The following is a 21,134-nucleotide window of genomic DNA, read 5'->3' on the forward strand; positions in this document are numbered from 1 at the left end:
ACTCAATGGTCAATCATAATTCATACAAAAGTAAAGCATACAAAACATAATTAAAACAATGCATTATTTACATAAGAACATACCTCGGTACAAAAGAAGTAAGAAATGGACCTAATCGTCAAATACTTTGTTCTTCCCCTAATCTAGGTTTGAACCTCATTTCTCTTGATCTATAATAGCAAATTTAACTCATTTATTAATCACATTACTCAATTCAGTCCAAATCTTACATTATGGAAAAATTACATTTTTGCCCCTAAACTTTGACATATTTATATTTTAGTCCCTAGGCTCGTAAAATGAAATCTATTCAATCCCAAACCTAACCGAACCTCTTTTATGCTTATAACAGCTCACATTTTCCATTTAATCACAGTTTTATACACATTTTGAAATCTTTTTACAAATACGTCCTTTTGACATTTTCATCAAAAATCACCTACCAAAAGTTGTTTATCTAACATTAAACTTGCATAATCTACCATTAGACATCAAAATACACAAATATCTAACATGGTTCAAACCCTATACTTCAATCATCTCTCAAATTAATGGTAGAAATAGATAGATTAGGTTATAAGGATTTCAAAAACATAAAAATCATTAAAAACGGGGCTGGAACGGACTTACAATCGAGCTTGAAAAGTGGGAAAATCCTAGCTATGTCTCCCTTGCAAATTTCGACCAAGCATGAAGAAGATAGACTAAATTTTGGCTTGATTTTTGGTTTTTAATTCATTTAATTTCTAAATGACCAAAATACCTTTTTCTCAAAACACTAAAATTCTCTTACCTCATGTCTATTTTTGTCCAACATAAAGTAAAATAGTCTAATTACCATCTAAGGACCTTCAATTTAAAATTTCATAACAATCAGACGACTCTAGAATGTAGAACTCAACTTTTTCACTCATTACAATTTAGTCCTTTTTACTAAATTGAGTGCTCGAACGTCAAAATTTTCGAATGAAATTTTCACTAAATCATTTCTTAAAATTGTAGACCACGAAAATGTAATAAAAACAAATTTTTTTCTACGTCGGATTCGTAGTCTTGAAACCACTATTCTAACTAGGCCCAAAATCGGGCTGTTACACTTAGCCATATACTCCTTCAGTAGAGACTCAATAAATGAGGAAGAATCTGATGTCTATCCTTTTTGAACTCGTTGTTGAGGTAGTATAGACTAGTTGAAACCAAGTGGAACATTCATGGCATTGGGTCTAATAGCTGTGTTGGAATTTCTAGCTCCTTGATTGTTCTACCCAAAATTTGGGTATTGTTTCCAACTAAGGTTATACGTGTTGGAATAAGGATTGTTGTTCCTATTAAAGTTTCCCATATAGTAGATAGATGCTGGGTTCGAGGGACACACTTCAAATACGTGGTCCTCACCACAATAACAATGAGATAACCTAGCTGCTTTTAGCTTTTTAATCTCACTAGGATTTTGCATTATCTTTATCATGTTGGCTCTGAAGATACCTAAGTAGTAAATGAGGTAATATCATTAGGTTTGAATGATCCAACCACTCTCTTACCAATTCTAGCTCTTGTTGTGGGGTATTGATAATCATTATTGGCGATTTTTTTCCAAAATCTTGTAGGCTTCATTATAGGACTTACCTAATGAAGTTCCATTACTTGAAGCATCAACCACCATTCGTGTATGTGCATTCAAACCATTGTAGAAAATCTCCATTTGGGTCCAATGCTGAAATCCATGCATAGGACATTTCCTAAGAAAATCTTTGAACCTTTCCCATGCTTTATATAGTATTTCATCCTCTAGTTGCTTTAAGGATGTTATGTCATTTCTTAGTTTGACATTCATATTGGTTGGGTTATATCGTAGTAGAAATCTTTGACGTAGATCATTCCATGATTCTACTATTACAGATGGTAAGGCATCGAACCATGTTCTAACACTATCTCTTAAAGAATAGGGAAATAGTTTAAGTTTTAAGGCATCTTCAAGGACATCTTGTTGCTTAAAAGAATTGCAGACCTCTAAAAAAAGTCTTAAGTGCAATCTGGGATTGTCAGTTCGCAAACCACCAAACTAGCCAATTTATTGAAGCACTTGAAACATTACATGTTTCAGTTCAAAATGAGGAGCTTGAATTTGTGGCCTAACTATTCCAGGATTCAGGTTGTCTAAGATAGGCACTACATACTCTCGAATTAGCCTATCTCTATCATTAAACATCTGAGCAACAGGATGATTAACATTCAGAGCTCCTGGATTAAATTGCTCATTTATAATAGGTGGATTGTCATAGTCTTTATTTATTGCTCTATGTTCTTTACTCCTTCTTAGCAAGGTCCTTTTAATTTCTAGATCTAAGGGATAGAGTCCTTTAGTAGGAATGCCTCAACGCATATAGCTTGTAATAGACATGTTGAGATCATGAAACAAACAAATTAGCAACTAAAACTATAAAAATTGCAATAGCAAAAACTAAATTTACCAATCGCTAATCCCCAACAACGGCACAAAAAAATTACTGTTCGATTGGGTACTAATTTGGTTTACCTTTATCAAAAGCAAGACTTAGGGTTACTCACCCCTAAAGCACTATATGTCTATACGCTCGGGATGAGCAGCTACAACTAAAGCTCAACCTTTTAAGTCATATAAGGTAAGGCTCTGTGTCTAGATTTTACACGAGTATTTCACTCAACTTTTACTTATATTTCCCGATTTCGGTCCAGGTAACCTAATCCTGTCAGTGTCAAGCTACCTTAAGACGTATTGAGCGTTCATCAACGCTCTCTTAAGCATTTAAACAAAAACAACCATTGGGTAAAGCAGTAATATGAACCATATTAATCCATAAACATTAATTGAAGTTAGAATATCATCCAAAGCAAACTGCAATCGTACTAAATTAGCTTGTGGCTAGGCTACACAAATTCAAGTTGTTTCCGTATCATCAATATCCTAAAATATCAGTTTACAATAAAAGAATTAAAACAAAATATAGAGGAAGAAATCTAGGTTTCAAAACTCCAATCCCCCCAAGTTAGAGTCTTGTTCCTAGTCTTTACCAAAGTTCACAGTCAGCTCAACTTGTCCTTCTTGCTACAATGAGATCTTTGTCCAAGCTTAGAAAAATTATTGTATTTCTTTCTCCCCTTTTTATTGCCTTTTGTACTTGGGTTGTCTTCTAGGGTAAAAGCTGTTAGCCAATGATTGCTTTTCCCTAATTTTGAGGTGAATATTCTCCATTACACGTGTATGTGGGGGACCAAATGCTGAGTGCTCTCATTGTCGATGGGGTGTTTGTCATTTTCTTCACCAACAATGCCATGGAAACCTCTCATAATGCCTCAACAAACCTCCATCCTCTGCTATCCTTCTCCCTTAAACCTACCATTGAACCATAACAAGACCTTTCCACAAGTAATTAAAAGTGAAGATACAATAAAGTACTCACCATCTCAAGTTCTTAGATGCACTATTCGATCGACTAGAAATGGTCATGCAATTACGTAAAATGAAGCTAATTTTACTTAAGTAGAACCAATTGATTAAATTTAAAAGTATGAATTATAACTATTTTCAAGAGCTATCAATTAGTAATTAGTTGAGATGTAATTTTGGTTCAATTGAGTTGGAACTGACTAATTCCTCAGTGGGGAATGTAATGATTAGCAGCAAATGGTTTAGAATGGGGTCCTTGATGCCGTGTACAGAGGATATATATATATATATAGGTGTAGGAGGGGAATTTTTTCTAAAGGAGTTCTTCTCAATTTTGTTTACAGATTTCCTTCTCATTTATGTCATCTTCTTTAATTGTTTCGAAGCAAATGAAAACTTAGGAGAGCTCTGCATGGACTATTGGATCTGGTGCCTTAAGTGTAGCATTTTCGTTGATGTACACTTGTAATTTTTCCAAACAGATTAGTAATAAAACTATTCATTAATTACGTTAATACTTTGTATATTGTCCTCACATGGTTTTTGTACGCAAAGCAAAATGGAAGCAAATGTTGCTCATTGGTTGTCTAATGTTTAACTACTATTAAGCGGTATTACGTGGCTAGATCATAATATAGAAAGACAACTTATATTAGTAGATAAACCTAAACATGTCCTTAGTCTAATTGGAAATGAAAAAACCGATTGAAAGACTAATATGTCATCTATAAAGTCCAATTGGGGAGATGCCTTGTTTTGTGCATTGAAACGGATGATTCCCCAAAGATAGAGACATAAATGTGATAGATTAGACTGATGGTACATTGGACTGGACCCAAGCAGAATAGATTTTGAATCCATTTATGGATTTGTTTAGTTGTGACGTTTATGGTGTGGCATACCTAAATCCTGAGTGGATGACAGATTATATATGTGTGACTCGTACACTTTGATGTAAGTAAAAGTCTGAGTTCACATAAGGAATTGAAAACTGTTGCATTAGGTGTACGGCTTCTTTAGTATGTAGCATTATTCACAATAGTGGAATTCATGGCCAGACACATGGGTAAATGATATCCTTTTATAGGCATTACATGGTTGATGAAAAGAAACGTGGCCATAAGTTATTCGTCTTTGTGATGGATGACTTGATCACTATTTGATAGTGATTGACTTTTTATGAAGGAAGACGTGGCTATCATGAGATAAAATGGGATTATATTGGGAGAATGGATATTATCTCAAAGAGATCAAGGATATGTTATGAGGGTAATGCACTTATGACAAGGTCATTGGACAAGCACCAAGCAATTACTTTTGTAATGGTTTGTCATTAGGGAGAGCTCAGTCTCGATACTATAGTGGAATGACTTTGTGCTAAATGAGTTTATAATTAATAGGAAAAAGTTTAGAACTTAATTATAAACCATTTGAGCCTTAATTACATATGTTCAACAGTCCATGTACTAACTCGTTAAAACCATAAATGAATTGCGTGTTTAAATAGAAATAAAATTAGTAAATAGGAAAAGAGAAATGAGAAACATTCATGAATAATTATGGTTTTCTCTGAAATGGAGAAATGGAATCATTTGAAATTAATATAGGTTTCCAAAAATGGAAATGGAAATGAAAATGGAAATGGAAATTATCCATTTGTAATCCTATATGGATTAATTAAAAAATGCTTAGAAGAATGAGTTTTTGTTTTTGGACTATTTTGAAGCCCGAAAATGAAAACAAATCATTTGGTTATAATGAACATATTAAGTTGTGACATATTGAACATATTTTCTCAAAATTTTACTAGGGGCAAAATCGTCAAAATTTTGTTGGGGGTAAATAAAGGTGGGAAAATTGTTTTATCTATAAATATTATAGTTTTTTGGGAAATAGAAAAATTGAATTAGGTTGGATCACACTACAGAGTATTGGGTCAAAAAGGCCCAAGAACTACTCGTAATTGGACTTGATGTGAGAGAAAACGAAAAAACCCTTCATGGACATGAAAGGGGCGACAACCCTAGTAGGAATACTAGGATGTGTCATCCACCCTAATTCTATTATAACTAGAATGTTGTTTTTCTATTTGAAATAAACCACTACAACTCACCAAGGGTTCTACCTCATCTTCTGATAAATAGATGACACTGGTAGAGCTATTAACACATTTATTTGAGAGGCTATTATTCTACCAAAAAGTAGAGAGAATTTGTTTTCAACTATCGCATATATTTTTCCAGCTATCGATTTCTATTAAGAAGAGAGAATTTTTGTTTCCACCCAAAAGGAGAGAAAACTTTTCCTAATTCTGTGTTTCAATTCAATTGGTTCAAGCCCACACTCGAGGCACTTCGTGGTACGAGAATAGTGAAGAAGATCATTTGGTTGTAAGTTAGAAACAGCAAAGGTCCGCTAAGCTGAACACACAAGTATGAATTTGGTTAATGTTTATTGCTATAAGTATCACAAACTAGGTCGATTTTTAAAATTTTAATTTTTGTTGTGCAAGAAATCTATTTTCAAACCAAGATTTTTCTATCACAATAGACGTGAGATTTGAAGTCTGGAAATAGGGAGTTTGAGAAGCCGATAAACTTTTTTTCTTTTTGTACTCGTGGATTAGAGGGAAAGTGAAAGTAAAGATTTTCTAATAAGTTTCTGTATAATGGGTTCTAGGTTTAAAGTTTGAATGCTTTCGATTTAGCCTATATATGGTTGTGCTTAAATCTTAGGACGATGAAGGTGTTGGCATTTGAAAAAGCTAACCTGACAAGGATGAATGAGTTTAGGTGAGTTTCTGTACGTTACCTTTTTCTAATTGATGAAAATGTGCTACTTGAATGATTTATGTTAGTTTTGTTCTAAGTTTTTTAAATCTATTGTTGTGTATGATAATGGTGAATGCATAACCCTGTACGAGTATGTGAACAATTGTAAGTATGATTTTTTAGTATCAAATGGTTATGTCATGATGTTTATATAAGTGGTGTATTGTATGTTATGTATTAAGTAATTTGATTTACGTGAAATGCATGATTATATTATTTGTTGAGTACAAATGAATTTACCTTAACGGGGTAGATGAAGATAGGAATAATTGAAAAATTAGAGGAATGGTAGATTGTTATGGGATTCAAAGGAGTTTGGCAGTATCGTGGAATAGTATCTACCAGCTCGCTAGAGTGACACTGTGATGATGGCGTATAGACTCTATGGAGCAACACCGTGACAATAGTTATTGACTGGTCCTTTGGGGTAACACCTTAGAAGAGGTTTACCGATTCTTCAGAACCAAAGGTCTGTGGGAAAACATGAAATCATGTTGTGTAAGACCATACTTGAGCTTCGGCAACAAATGAAGTTTGCCAGGAGAATAAACATGACATCATATTGTGTAAAACCAAAGTTTGGCTATGACAACGTTTGAAGTCCACCAGGATAATAAACATATCATATTGTGTAAGACCATAGATGGGTTATGACAACATATGAAGTCCTCTATGACAGTAAACATGGCATCATTCAGTGTAAGTCCGTAGTTAGGTTATGGCAACGTATGAAGTCTGCCATTGCGGTAAACCAGAAAGCCATCAGTACACAAAAAGGGAAATCATTGTATGACTTGTGTGCCAAGTAGAATAACAAGATGATTATGGCGCATCTGAGAACGTATGTAAACAGGATAATAAGAGAATGTACAAAATTTTGAAGATAAGAAAAACCAGTAGAAACGTTTGAAATGCGAGTAAGTATTTCATTAAGGGAAATCTGTCAAATTTTCATGGTAAGAGGAATTTGTATAACCATTTTTAATGCAACAGATGTAATGGAAGGGATATTTTCTTCAATGTATTTACGTATTTGCCAGTATGAGTCTGGTGGTGTTTGACGAGTAAACCAATATTGCATGGGATAGTGAGACAAGCAAGTGGATTTTAATCCTAAAGGTCTACAGGTCTAAACTCCAAAATATATAAGAGGTTTAAGGGATTATTGAGTTGCAAAATTTTGATAACACTAGATAAGTGCTTCATTTGAGAAAGGTATTTGCTATGATAAATGCAAGATGAAAGCACGTAATTAAAAAGCAGGACAAGCAGAAGAAAGTGGAGTGGCACAACGAATGCTGGACAAATATAGATAGAAACAATCCAAGGAAACCATCCTCGTCCATATTACTTGAATTAACGGATGAACATGGAACTAAAACTTAATAAGTTCTAATTAAATTTTAATTTGATGTATATTATTGTATAATTAACCAATTGCTTAGTTTAGACTTTAATTTTATATTAACGGAACTGAAACCCTTTGGGAGCGGAGATTTGGCTCAAAATTGAGTTGGTGTTGCAACACAAAGCCACTGTGTCATAACACCACATCCATAATCGATAAACTCAAGAAAGCCATTTTGATGTCGCGACACAGCATCTCCATGTCGCAACATAGAGGACAGTACACCACCCAGGTTTTCAAAATTTCAAAGTGTGTCGTGACATCAAACGCCGATGTTGCGATAATGACAAACTGCCATGGATGTCACAACATGGAACCTTTCAGTCGTGACATCGCTGTAACTTTCTACAGGGTTGACCCAACTCTGTTGCGTAACCTGACTGCTTAAACCATATTTTTACCCAATTTTTTACCTCAAAACCCTTCCATTAAAGCTTAAAAACATCTTAATCTACTATCTTAACTATTTTAACACACTAAATGTAACATCCTATTTTTAGTCAAATCGAAACAGTGGTTTCGGGACCATAAATTTGAAGTCAAAATATTTATTTTATTATTTTAATAAGGTCTAAAACATGATAGACTAATTATGTGAAAGTTTTGTAAAGAAATTTTATTGTTTAAATGGTCAATTTGATAAAAAGGACTAAATCGTGTAAAGAATAAAAGTTTATTTCTATAAGCTAAAGGTGTTTATTAGCTATGGTTTTTAAAGTGGAGGTCCTTAAATGGTAATTAAACCATTTGAAGTGTGAACGGATATTTATGGGTATTATTTATGCATGTTTTAATGGTTTTATTTTAGGGATAATATAGTAAATTAATTATTAAAGATTAATTTAATGAAACAAAACATGCATATCATCATTTTTACTTCATCTTCACCTAAAATAAAAGGAGAAAGAAGCCATGGGAGTTGTTAAGGTTCGACCAACATAATCTCATGCTTGGAAGTGTAATTTTGCTCTGTTTTTTATGATTTCTGTGTTTTTGAGATCATTGCTTCGTAGTCTAGCTAACCCATACCTTCAATTTCAAAACTGTTAAAGATTTAGCATGTTGCCACTGTTGAAGTTTGAGTAAATTGATATTCATGATAGATTATGAAGGTTTATTGATAGATTTACTAGTTTTGTAAAGTGATTTTTGACAAAAATGTCAAAAAGGGATTAAATTGTGAAAATGTAAAATTATGTGTGTAAAATTGTGCATAAATAAAAGATATGGGCTGTTAGGGACTCCATTAAAATTTAGCTAAGCATGGATTTGTGATTAATTGCATGAATTTGCAATTTTATGTGATAGGGACTAATTTGTAAAAGTGTGAAAGTTTAGGGGAAAATGTGTAAAATAGCCCTAATGTGTATTTTGGACTAAATTGAATAAATAGTTGATTAAATAAGCTGATTTTGATATTATATAGATCAAGATAAGTCAAGAATGGGATTAGATTGGGGAAAAGGAAAAGTGGAGAATAGTTGATAATTTCCATCTGAGCAACTCGAGGTAAGTTTGTATAATTAGAATCGAACTCTTAAATACTTGTAATTATTTGAAATGAATGTATGTAATTGAATAAATGATCTACTTGAAATTCGAATGCCTTATTGATATAGTCTGATGGTTATCGAGCCCCGTTTGAACTGTAGGAATTCGTAGGATACGAGTGATATGTCACTAGGGTTACCGTTTAGGTTGAGATCTTGCAAGTGTTACGGACTTACTGTAGCTCGTATGAGCTTACCGATATATCAGCTCGTAAGAGCTTACTATTTTCAGCTTGTAAAAGCTTACCGTTTTAGCTCAATAGAGCTTACTGTCCATCAGCTCAGGAGGAGCTTACTGGTCATGGCTCGAAAGAGCGAAAATGATAATGAATTGACGAATTACTGATTTATATGTAATGTATATCTCCTGAGTATCCTTCGATATTCTAATAGGTTCAACGACCATAAATTCTGTTATTAGTTATGTGAAAAAGCTATATGTTACACGGATGAATTACTGTTATATGGATGAAGTACTGTTTAAATAGATGAGCTTCTGTTATCAAATTAATTTATTGTTTATATGATTGAGAGTGAAATGTTACAAATGATGTACATGATATATGTGAATTTGATATGATACAATGTATTGAGCATTAAATGGAGATAATGGATGATTACATGTACTTATGTGACTAACTTGTTGATGAATGCTTGTGTATAGGCATTTGGCAAGTGAATTTGATATACTTTGTTTAATTGTTTGGTTATGTATAAATGGTAAGTTAAATTCTGAATTATACGGGCTTACTAAGCTATAAAGCTTACTATGTTTCTTTTACATATTTTATAGAGGTTCAGTAGCTCGCTCAATTTTGATAAGTCAGAGTTACACTTCACACTATCTAGTTGTTGAATGGTACCTTTGAACTCATGGATATTTGTACATATGGCATATATAGGCTAGATATAAAGATCATAGTTATGGTTATTAGAGATAGTGATTTTGGTACATGTTGTTGTATAAGTTAAAGGCATGTGATGTAACTACCCGGTTTAGACCCTAGTTGGAATAGTGGTTTCAGACCACAAATTCGAGTTAGAAAAATATTTTAATATTATTTTTCGTGCTTATTATATGTGAATTGATATTTGTGAAAATTTCGTATGAATATTTGATCGTTTGTGTGTTTAATTTGATAAAAAGGACCTAATCGCATAATATGTAAAAGTGGCTTTCTATATTGTAAAGATGTCTATTTGCCATGGCTTTCTAAATCAAAGGTCCTTATGTTGTTTTTAACCCATTGAAAAGGTTAATGGACATAAATGGCCTAATGTTAATGTTTTGATGATGTTTTCATTAAGGGCAAAATTGGTATTTAGTTAATAATTATTAATTAAAGTAAAAAGAAAAAGCATGAAATTAGGCAATTTTTCATTCATCCTTGCTGAAAATCAAAGAAAAAGAAAGAAAAAAAACGAGATAGTTAGGGTTCGGCTAGTTCAAGCATCAATTAGGTATGTGTTTTTGATTTGGTTTTTGATAATTTCTACGTTTTGTTATTGTTGCTTAGAAATATATCAAGCCCATGTTTCAATTTTTGATTTTGATGATGATTTTGAGTTATGCCATTGTTTATTTTGTGATTTTTGAAATGTTAGTTAATGGAAAATGAAAGATATGTGATGGGTTAACATGTTTCGTATTTGAATTTTTAATGATATTGAGTAATTTGGGCTAAATTGTGAAAATGAATTTTTGAGGGATTGAAATGTGAAATAAATGAAATATATGGGCTTAGTTGGACTAAAGGAATATTCAGCCAAGCATTTGTGCAAAGAAATTTTGTGTATTTTGTGATTTTATGAATTAGGTACTAAAGTGTTAAAATGTGAAAATATGATGGCTAATTTGTAAAATGCCCTAAATATGTGTATATGGATTGATTTGAATGAATGTGAGATTGAATAAGTCAAATTTGAATGTGTTTAGATCAAGAACTAAAGAAAACAGAATTAGACCGAGGAAAGTAGAAGGTCGTCGAGTAGTCAATTTCGTTCGTTTGAATCCGTACGAGGTAAGTCGATATACAAATAAATGTGTTAAATTGAATTATTATTGCTTATATGATATTTAAATTGTGGTGAATGAATATGAGAGTTGAATATATGAAATCCGAGAAAGTTCCAACAATGTGACGACGTCCAAAAAAGTCCTGTACGAACCATAGGAATAGCTAGGATACATATGTAATGACATAGGATTTTCGATATGTGATTTCATGTAAATCCACGTTTGGGACGTTGGCAATGATTTGAGATTTACATGTAAAACCATGTCTGGGACATCGACATCGTATTTGATATCGTGTAAGACCCTGTTTGGGACAGTGGCATGGATATTTGATTACATGTAAGACCACGTCTGGGACATTGCCATTGTACGAGCTTTCCGAGCTATCTGCATATCCTATTTGATTCCGAACGGTTGAATGGGCATTCCAAGAAAATGAATGACTATGTGAACTTACATCCAAATCAGGTACGTTTGAAATGTATATTAAGATTGAGAATTAAAGGTAAGCATATGTATATATGTGGACATATGAAATATGTAAGAGTTATTTGAGAATGAGTTGTGCATATGTAGTTGAATTATGAATAATTGAGCTATATAAGAATTATAGATATGTGGCTATATTCTGCCATGAGCTACATGAATGAAATGGTTTAGAAATGTGTTACGTAATGTGTTTATTTGTATATGGCTTACTAAGCTTTTGAAAGCTTACTTTGTGTGTGTGTTTCAACTGTTTTATGGATTATTGAAGCTACTGGAAGCTCGAGGATCGTCGAGGATCATCACCACACTATCAAACTTAGTTTTGGTACCTTTTTGAAAATGAATATATATATAAGTATGGCATGTATAGGCTAGAGAACTTTGAATATGTTTTGTATTGTGTATATCTAGCCATGTGATATGGCTTGGATTTGGTTGTGTATGAGAATGAATTATGGCTATAAACTATGTGATGCATTATGGTCAATATGATATGTTCATGAATGGCCAAGTGAATTGGTCAATTTGGTAAGTTGTGGTATGTGCTTATTTGAGGAAATGGCTAAGTTTATGGCATGAGATTGAATAAAATGAATTAATGTTATGAAACTCATCTTTGGTATGACTTTGGCTTAGGATTTGATATGTTTTGGTTTGTATATTGAGGATGAAATTTGTTGATAATGGTATGGCATGAATGGTTTATATTTTGGTTGTGAATTGGTTGAAAATTTGGTATAAAATGTTTTGGTTTTGATGCTTGTAGGGATGGCCCAAAATAGGTGGCAATTTGGCTTTGCAAATAGCCTATTTTTGTCCACACGGACAGAGACACGGGTGTGTGTCTCAGCCGTGTGCGACACACGGCTATGTTACATGGCCATGTGTCCCTTGGGGTACCCTACGATTGAAAGTCAGTATAACCTATAGTTTTCACACGGCCTAGACACACGGGCATGTCTATTGGTCGTGTGTAGCACACGGGCTGGTACATGGGCATGTGGTCGGCCGTGTGATTCAAGTCAGTAGCCTCCAAATTTTTCACACGACCTGACACACGGGCGTGCTTGTGGCTGTGTGTGGATAATTCAGTATGTATACCCTGTTTTGCCATGGCTTAGACATACGAGCGTGTTTAATGCTGTGTGAGGCACACGGCCTGTACACACGAGCATGTGACCTTTATGACATAGAAAAATGTTTAAGTTTTGACAAACTATATTTCTGCTTGTTTTGTCCCGACCTCTTTTTAAAGCATGTTTAAGGTCTTGTTCACCTAAGAAACAGACTTTATGTTAATGTTTGACTATGATGCTATGATGTTTTTGAAATGTATGCGAAATGTTCTGATAGTCTGGTAATGCTTTTTAACCCTAGTTTGGTGACGGATACGTGTTAGGGGTGTTACATGTGATTTGGCTTCACTTGGTATAATGTTTTGGTTGTGTATAAGTATTCGAATGTAGTATGTTTTGGCAAGTAGTAGATGGAATGGAAGTATGCAAATGTTGTCTTGGTATGTAGTAGGTATATGAATGGAAAATGCATGATATTAATTGGGTATTTGAATACAATGTCGAATTGGTATAAAATGTGTATGAAATGTTGTGGTTTGGCTGCCTAATTAGTTATAAAATGTTGCAATTTATGCTTATGTAGGTATGTAAATATAGGGTGGCAAAATGGCTTTGCAAATAGCCTACTTTTGTCCACATGGACAGAGAAACGGGTGTGTGTCTCGGCCGCGTGTGACACACGGTCATGCTATATGGCCATGTGTCCCCTGGTGTTGTAATTAAAATGAATTCAGTATGCCCCACACAGTCTCACACACGGGCGTGTGACTGGCTGTGTGGTACAAGTCAGTATACCCCCTATTTGGCACATGACCTAGCACACGGGGGTGTGACTTGGTTGTGTTGCATAAGTCAGTATACCCTATAGGTTTGGCAAGGCCTAGCACACGGCCTGGCATACAGGCGTGTGTGGCCACTTTGTTGGGCACACAGGCATGTGGTTGGCCGTGTGACCCAAGTTAGTATGTACCCCCTATTTTCACATGGCCAGTGACACGGGCGTGTCTAATGGCCGTGTGAGACACACAGCTTGCCCACACAGGCGTGTGTCCTCTGTTTTAAGAAAAATTTTCTATGTGTTTTAAATGTTTAAAAAGTTATCGGTTTAGTCTTGAACTGCTCCTAGAGCATGTTTAAGGCCTTGTAGGCTATTATAAGGGACAAATTGATGGAGATTGAATGAGAATTGTATGAATGGTTTGAGAAAAATATGGCTATATGTGTTATAAATTCAGTAATGCTCCGTAACCCTATTTCGGTGTTGAATACGGGTAAAGGGTGTTACACTAAATCTCTTAAAACCCTTTCAAACTTCATAAACTTCAAAAATCCCTTTCTCCATTAAATCCCTAAAATTACAAACCTTCTTTTCCTATATTGGATTCTAGTTGGTGTAGGTGCAAAAGTCAAAAGTTCATAAGGGAATTCATCACCACCATTTGAGGGAAAGCAACAAAGACACCAAAGTTAAGGTTAAGAGTTCCAAAACTTAAAATTTATTGCTCCATTACTTTCAAAATATTGCCTGTTGTTTTTAGTTTTGCTATTGAACATTATAGAAAATATGCCTCTTAGAAAAACTAGAAAAGCCAACATGCATGAGACTTCGGTGGTTTCAAATCCTCAAAAATTTCAAAATCCAAATGCTGAGAAATACTTTCTCAAATTAAAAGGGAAAACTTTAATTCAAGAACGAGGATTTGAACCATCAATGGTTTTCTGTAATTAGATTTGGAAATTGGTTTGATACCATCGTTGGGAGCGCTATTGTGTCACTTCTAAAGAAAACATAGTAATTCTAGTAGTTCAAGAATTTTATATATCTTTTCAAGATCAAGAGTTGAGGAGACCGTATGATGAAATATGGGAAACCATTACAATAAGAGGCAAGGAAGTACGAGTTACTCCTTGTGAGATATGTGATTTTTACAATGTCCCATACTATGCAAAATATTTCCTAGATAACACTGATTTGAATACATTTAGGAACATAGACATGGATGGCATTGTAAAATATCTAACTTAAGGAAGAGGCAAAACCGTAGTTTGGATATTGAGTTATCGACTAACTTTAATCAGGCAATAATGTTCCCAGTAGCTAAGATGCGGATGCAACAAATTTGTAATAGAATTACTCCTACATTAAATGTCTCTAATGTAAATACATTTCGAGTATTTTGTTGTTTGATATATTGCAAAAAACAAACTGATATGTGTCGAAAGATGGATCCATTGGGATATGAAGCGATGCATTCATAACCAAAAAGTTAGGGCCTTCTTTCCTCATCATGTGACAGCTCTATGCAGAAAGGCTAAAGTTCCAATGGAAAAGCATGAGTAATTCATGAAGCTGACAAAGAGTTTGATCGGAGATTCCTTGTACACTCAATATGTTGAGCTTCAGAGAAAACAAACTACATATTGGAACTAAAGAACAAAGCATAAAATGGATGTTTCGACATCCTTAAAGAAAGCAGCAACAAGGGTGTAACACCCTAACCTATTACAGTTAATTCATGTCATTTACTATTCATAACCAAAACAAATCATAATTCAATCAATTTGTCTCTTAAATGGACCCTCAAGGCCTAACTTATGCGTTAGAAACTAATTGGGACTATATCAAAAACTTAGAGAATTTTTAGCAAGATTTCAAAATTTTTCTTAAAAATAGGGGTTACACGCCCATGTGGGTAGGCCATGTGAGCACCCATGTCTTAGGCTGTGTGGGCATTCAATGTGAGGCACACGGCTGTGTCCTAGCCCATGTCCTTACCCGTGTAACTCTCTAACTTGGGTCACATGGCCAGCCACACATTCGTGTGCTAGGTCGTGTGGACAGTTTAATTTTTGAAAATTAAATACAGGTTTTACATGGCCAAGACACACGCCTGTGGGTTGGACCTTGTGTTTTATATGGCTGAGACACACGCCCATGTCTTTGCCGGTGTAACCAATTCTAAGCATTCTATTTCTCAATTTTTAAGATGCAGGGGACACACGGCCAAACCACACGCCTGTATGCATGGTCGTGTATCAGACATGGCTGAGACACACGTCTGTGTGTCTACCTGTGTGGACTAAAATAAGCCATTTTTAATGTCACTTTTCTCACCCAAATTCATCATCAACCTACAACAACATTTGAATACATTTACTAGCCAATTCAAGACATTAAAACCAAACCAAAACCAATCTTATGCATGTCATACTAACAAATATGTTCAAGTATTTAAACTTACAAATTTCACACTTATGTTCATAGACAAATTTTATCAAATATATTAATTCAAAATCATTCATTAATAGGTTTAAATACCCTCCACCATATAACCATTTCATCACACATTAAATATGTTAAAGTCTTTTATAATTACATCAAAATATGCATAACACTATGAATTTCAAATGGCTGGTTACAACCAAAATATTTTGTTAATTATACCAAAGTGAACTATAGGATAGTGTGATCTTCCTCCAACCCGCTCTAACCTTTACGAGCTTCTGAGTGCTATAAACAGAGAAAATGACAGAGTAAGCATTTAATGCTTAGTAAGTTCGTATAACAAGAATTTAAATTACAAATCGTATTCATTTAAATAAAGTACATATACAAAAATGCATCCAAAACGTTGTGGCCAATTTCCTAGACACATGCTCTCATCAAACTAGTTAGTCATAAAATTTACATGAATATCAAGAAATTAGAGATGAGCTCATCATACAAACATTTCCAGGTATTTCAGGGATATTCAAGATATAATTCATTTAATTCTTATATTTTCTAATATAATGAGTTTTGTTTGTTGAATCATTGAAATATCGATGGATACCCGGGTAGTACACACAAGGTGCACATATCAATGATCCGTCAATTCATATACGGGGTGCTCATAGTAGCACATAATCAGGAAGCCTTCTCTCGAGCCATATAATAGGAAACTCATGTGAGCCATGTAATGGGAAGCTTATTCGGGCTGTATATCAGGAAGCTCATAAGAGTCGTAATCAAGAAGTTCATAAAGAACCATATCAGGAAGCTCACAAAGAGCCATATAACGGGAGCTTTGGATAGTCATACATCGGGAAATTCAAGCGAGCACTATCGGGAAGCTCACAAAGAGCCGGTTTAATAAGAAGTTCACGAAGAGCCTATAATCGGGATGCTCATAATATCTGTGATGTGTCCACAACAAATGTAGGATCAAAACCTATCAGGACACTCTGGAGAGTTGTAACGGGAATTTTGCAAGAACCATATAACGGGAAGCTCGAGAGGGCTAATAACGGGATGCTCTTTCGAGCTATGGTGTGTCCACAACACATGTAGGACCACAACCAATTTGGGAATCATGTATCCATCGAATTTCATTTATTCAATCGAGACTTAATACTTATCAAGTATTATCGGATATGTGACTGATTTTCATACATGTCAATTATACAATACACATACATAACATTCAATTTAAACATATAAATATACACAATTTAGTTACACGAACTTACCTGGATACTTGTTCGTATATAAGAATATACTAATCCAAAACTTTTCTTTTCCTGGTCTTTCTAGATCTATATAAATGAATTTAATCATCAATTTATTACATTTCACATTCAAATCAATCCAATTCACATCTTAAGAAAAAGTACCATTTTGCCCCTATACTTTTCATTAATTCCAATTTCGTCCCTAGACTTGGAAAATGAAATTCATGCAATTTAGTCCTTATTCCAAGCCTAACCTATTTTTACATATAACATTTACAGTCCATATATTTCAAAAAAATCAGATATTTTCCACGAATTTTACATCTTTACAATTTAATCCTTAAATCACAATTTCATGAAAATTCATTTTACAAAAGTTGTTTATCTATCAACAACCTTTCAATTTATACCACAAATTTCAAAATTTCAGCATATTCAACCATGGAAAAATTTTAATACTTTGATACCTTTTCAAATTGATCCCAAAAATAGCTAGAATAAGTTATTCCGAGCTCGAAAATATGAAAGTTACTAAAAAAGGGAGAAGATTACTTACCCAATTAGGCTTGCTTGATTCTCTTTCTCTTTCCTAGGGTTTCCATAGAAATTTTGGGGAAGAAGATGATGAAATAAGATGAGATTAGGCAATTATCATCTTTATTTATTTCAAATTCCAATTTAGTCCTTTTTTTAATTTTCCATGTATGATTCATCATAAATATCTACTAAGTCCATTAAATGGTCTAATTTCCATATAAGGACCTCAAATTTTGAATTCCATAGCTATTTGATAGTTATAGCTACTAGAACTCAACTTTTTCATTTTATGCAATTTGGTCATTTCCATAATTAAGCATGTAATTGGTAAAAATTTTCTTAATGAAATTTTCATATGTTATTCCTATTATAATGCAGACCATGCAATAATATTAAAATAAAATTTCTTTCTGACTCAAATTTGTGGTCTCGAAACCACTATTCCGATTTCACTAAAAATAGCCTATTACAACTCTTCCCCCTTAAAGAATTTTTGTCCTTGAAAATCTTACCGGTAAAGAGGTTCGAGTATTGCTTGCTCATTGTTTTCTCTAGTTCTCAAGTAGCTTCTTGTAATCGATGTCATTTCCATAGAACTTTCACTAAAGCTACCCTTTTATTTCTCAACTCTTTCATCTTACATGCTTAAATTTTGATCGGTTCCTCACTATAAGTCATGTCAGGTTGAATTTCAACTTCTGTTGGAGAAATAACATGTAAAGGATCTAACCGATACCGTTGCAACATAGACACATGGAAAACATTATGAATTCTGTCAAGCTCTGGTTGTAATGCCAATCTGTATGCAACTGGTCTGTTTCATTCAACAATCTTATATGGTCCAATAAACTGTGGACTCAATTTTCCTTTTTTAACCAAACCGAAGAACTTTTTTCCAAGGCGATACTTTTAAGAATACTTTGTCTCCGACTTGAAATTCAATCTTATTTCATTTAAGATCAATATAAGACTTTTGGCGATCAGAGGCTACGTTTAAACTATCCCGAATCACTTTCAGCTTTTCTTCAGTCTAACTGATTGAATCAACTCCATGTATCTTTTTCTCACTGAGTTTCGTCCAGTACAATGGAGTTCTACGTTTACGACCATACAGAGCCTCGTACGGTACCATTTTAATACTTGATTGATAGCTATTATTGTATGCAAATTCAACTAAAGGCAAATATTTTCCCAATTACCTTCAAATTCTAGCACACAGCACTGAAGCATTTCTTCTAGAATCTGTATCACACGTTCGAATTGACCATCAGTCTAAGGATGAAATGCAGTACTGAAATGTAGCTGTGTACCTAGAGCCTCTTGCACTCCATGTAATCAGACATTCTCAAAAACATATAATTCAACCAATCTATCTAGGGAGAAATCCATACATGTCGGAATAAATTATGCAAACTTTGTTAATCGGTCGACGATTACCCAAATGACATCTTTCTTTTTTAGAGATAAGGGTAGTCTCGATACAAAGTCCATGGTAATTATTTCCCATTTCCATTTCGGTATTGTAACTGGCTATAATAATCTTGAAGGTACCTAATGTTCGGTTTTAACTTGCTGACATATCAAGCATTTAGATACAAATTCAGAAATATCATATTCCATTCCTGGCCACTAGTACATATTTTTCAAATCATGGTACATTTTGTTACTGCCTGGATGAACAAACATAGTACCATTATGAGCTTCATTTAAAATCTTCTGTACTAGTTCTGAATTCTTCAGAACACATATTCTGCCTCTGAATAATAGCCAACCATCAGACCTAATCTGAAATTTTGAATCAAAATTCAACCCACATTGTACTTGTTTAACTCGAAATTTATCATCATTTTCCTGAGCTTTAGAAATCTGCTACAGAAACATCGGTCTAACTTTTAACTCAGCTACGATTGAACCATTATCAGATAACGACAATCAGGTGTTCATTGCTAGCAAAGTAACTAAAGATTTTCTATTCAGAGCATCTACAACCACATTGGCTTTTCTCGAATGATAATCAATAACCAGATCATAATATTTCAATAATTCAAGCCACCTACGTTGTCTCAAGTTCAAGTCTTTTTGTGACATCAAACACTTTAAACTTTTGTGATCAGTAAATATATGACACTTTTCATCAAACAGATAGTGTCGCATAATTTTCAATGCGAACACAATAGCAACCAATTCTAAATCATGTATCGGGTAATTATTCTTATGTGGCTTTAACTGTCTAGAAGTATAAGCTATCACCTTACCTTATTGCATTCATACACAACTTAAACCATTCAATGATGCATCACTGTGAATTACAAATTCTTTACCCGATTCAGGTTGAACTAACACGGGTGCTTAGTCAATAAAGCTTTCAATCTATTAAAACTTTGCTGACATTTATTAGTCCATTCAAACTTCACACCTTTCTGCAACAAACGAGTAATTGGAGAAGCTATCATAGAAAACCCTTTTACAAACCTCTGAAAATATCCTGCTAGCCATAGAAAACTTCTAACTTCAAACACATTCTTCATTGGTTTTCAGTTAACAATAGCTGAAATTTTCTTCAGGTTCACTCTGATGCCTTCAGCAGATACTATATGTCCAAGAAAACCCACTTCCCGAAGCAAAAATTCACATTTACTAAATTTAATACAATTGTTTCTCACGCAAAGTTTGTAGCACAATTCTTAAATGATTAGCATGCTCATTTTTATCTCGGGAGTATACCTGAATATCATCAATAAATACCACCACAAATCTATTTAAATACGATCTGAAAATTCTATTCATCATATCCATAAATACTGCAGGTGTATTTGTCAAACCGAACAGCATCAGACGAAACTCACAGTGCTCGTACCTGGTTCTAAAGGCTGTCTTCAATACATCTGAGTCTTTCACTCGTAATTGATAATAGCCAGAACGGAGATCAATCTTTGAAAATACAGTGGCACCTTTTAATTAATCAAACAAGTCGTCAATACGAGGCAATGGATACTTGTTCTTGATTGTAACCTTATTGAGCTGTCTGTAATCAATACACAATCTTAACGACCCATCTTCCTTCTTAACAAATAAAACTGGTGCACCCCAAGGTGATGAGCTAGGGCGAGCAAAACCTCTATCAATCAATTCTTGCAACTGTGCTTTCAACTCTTTTAATTCTGTAGGGGCCATTCTATAGGGAGCTATAGATATCGGTGTTGTCCCTGGAACAAGGTCTATAGAAAATTCCACCTCTCTGACTGGCAATAATCCAGGTAATTCTTCTGGAAACACATCAGAAAACTCACAGACAACTGGCACTTATT

At 34.0% G+C, this 21,134-nt stretch overlaps 1 non-coding gene across 1 annotated transcript; it reads left to right on the forward strand.

The window, feature by feature from the left end:
* Window positions 1–1,718: 1,718 nt before the first annotated feature.
* LOC128287440 (small nucleolar RNA R71) lies at window positions 1,719–1,825 on the forward strand. Its single transcript, XR_008278140.1, has one exon. It is a non-coding gene; the product is annotated as a small nucleolar RNA R71 (small nucleolar RNA).
* The last annotated feature ends 19,309 nt before the right edge of the window (window positions 1,826–21,134 follow it).

Source organism: Gossypium arboreum, chromosome 13, assembly GCF_025698485.1.
Source record: "Gossypium arboreum isolate Shixiya-1 chromosome 13, ASM2569848v2, whole genome shotgun sequence".
Taxonomy (NCBI): domain Eukaryota; kingdom Viridiplantae; phylum Streptophyta; class Magnoliopsida; order Malvales; family Malvaceae; genus Gossypium; species Gossypium arboreum.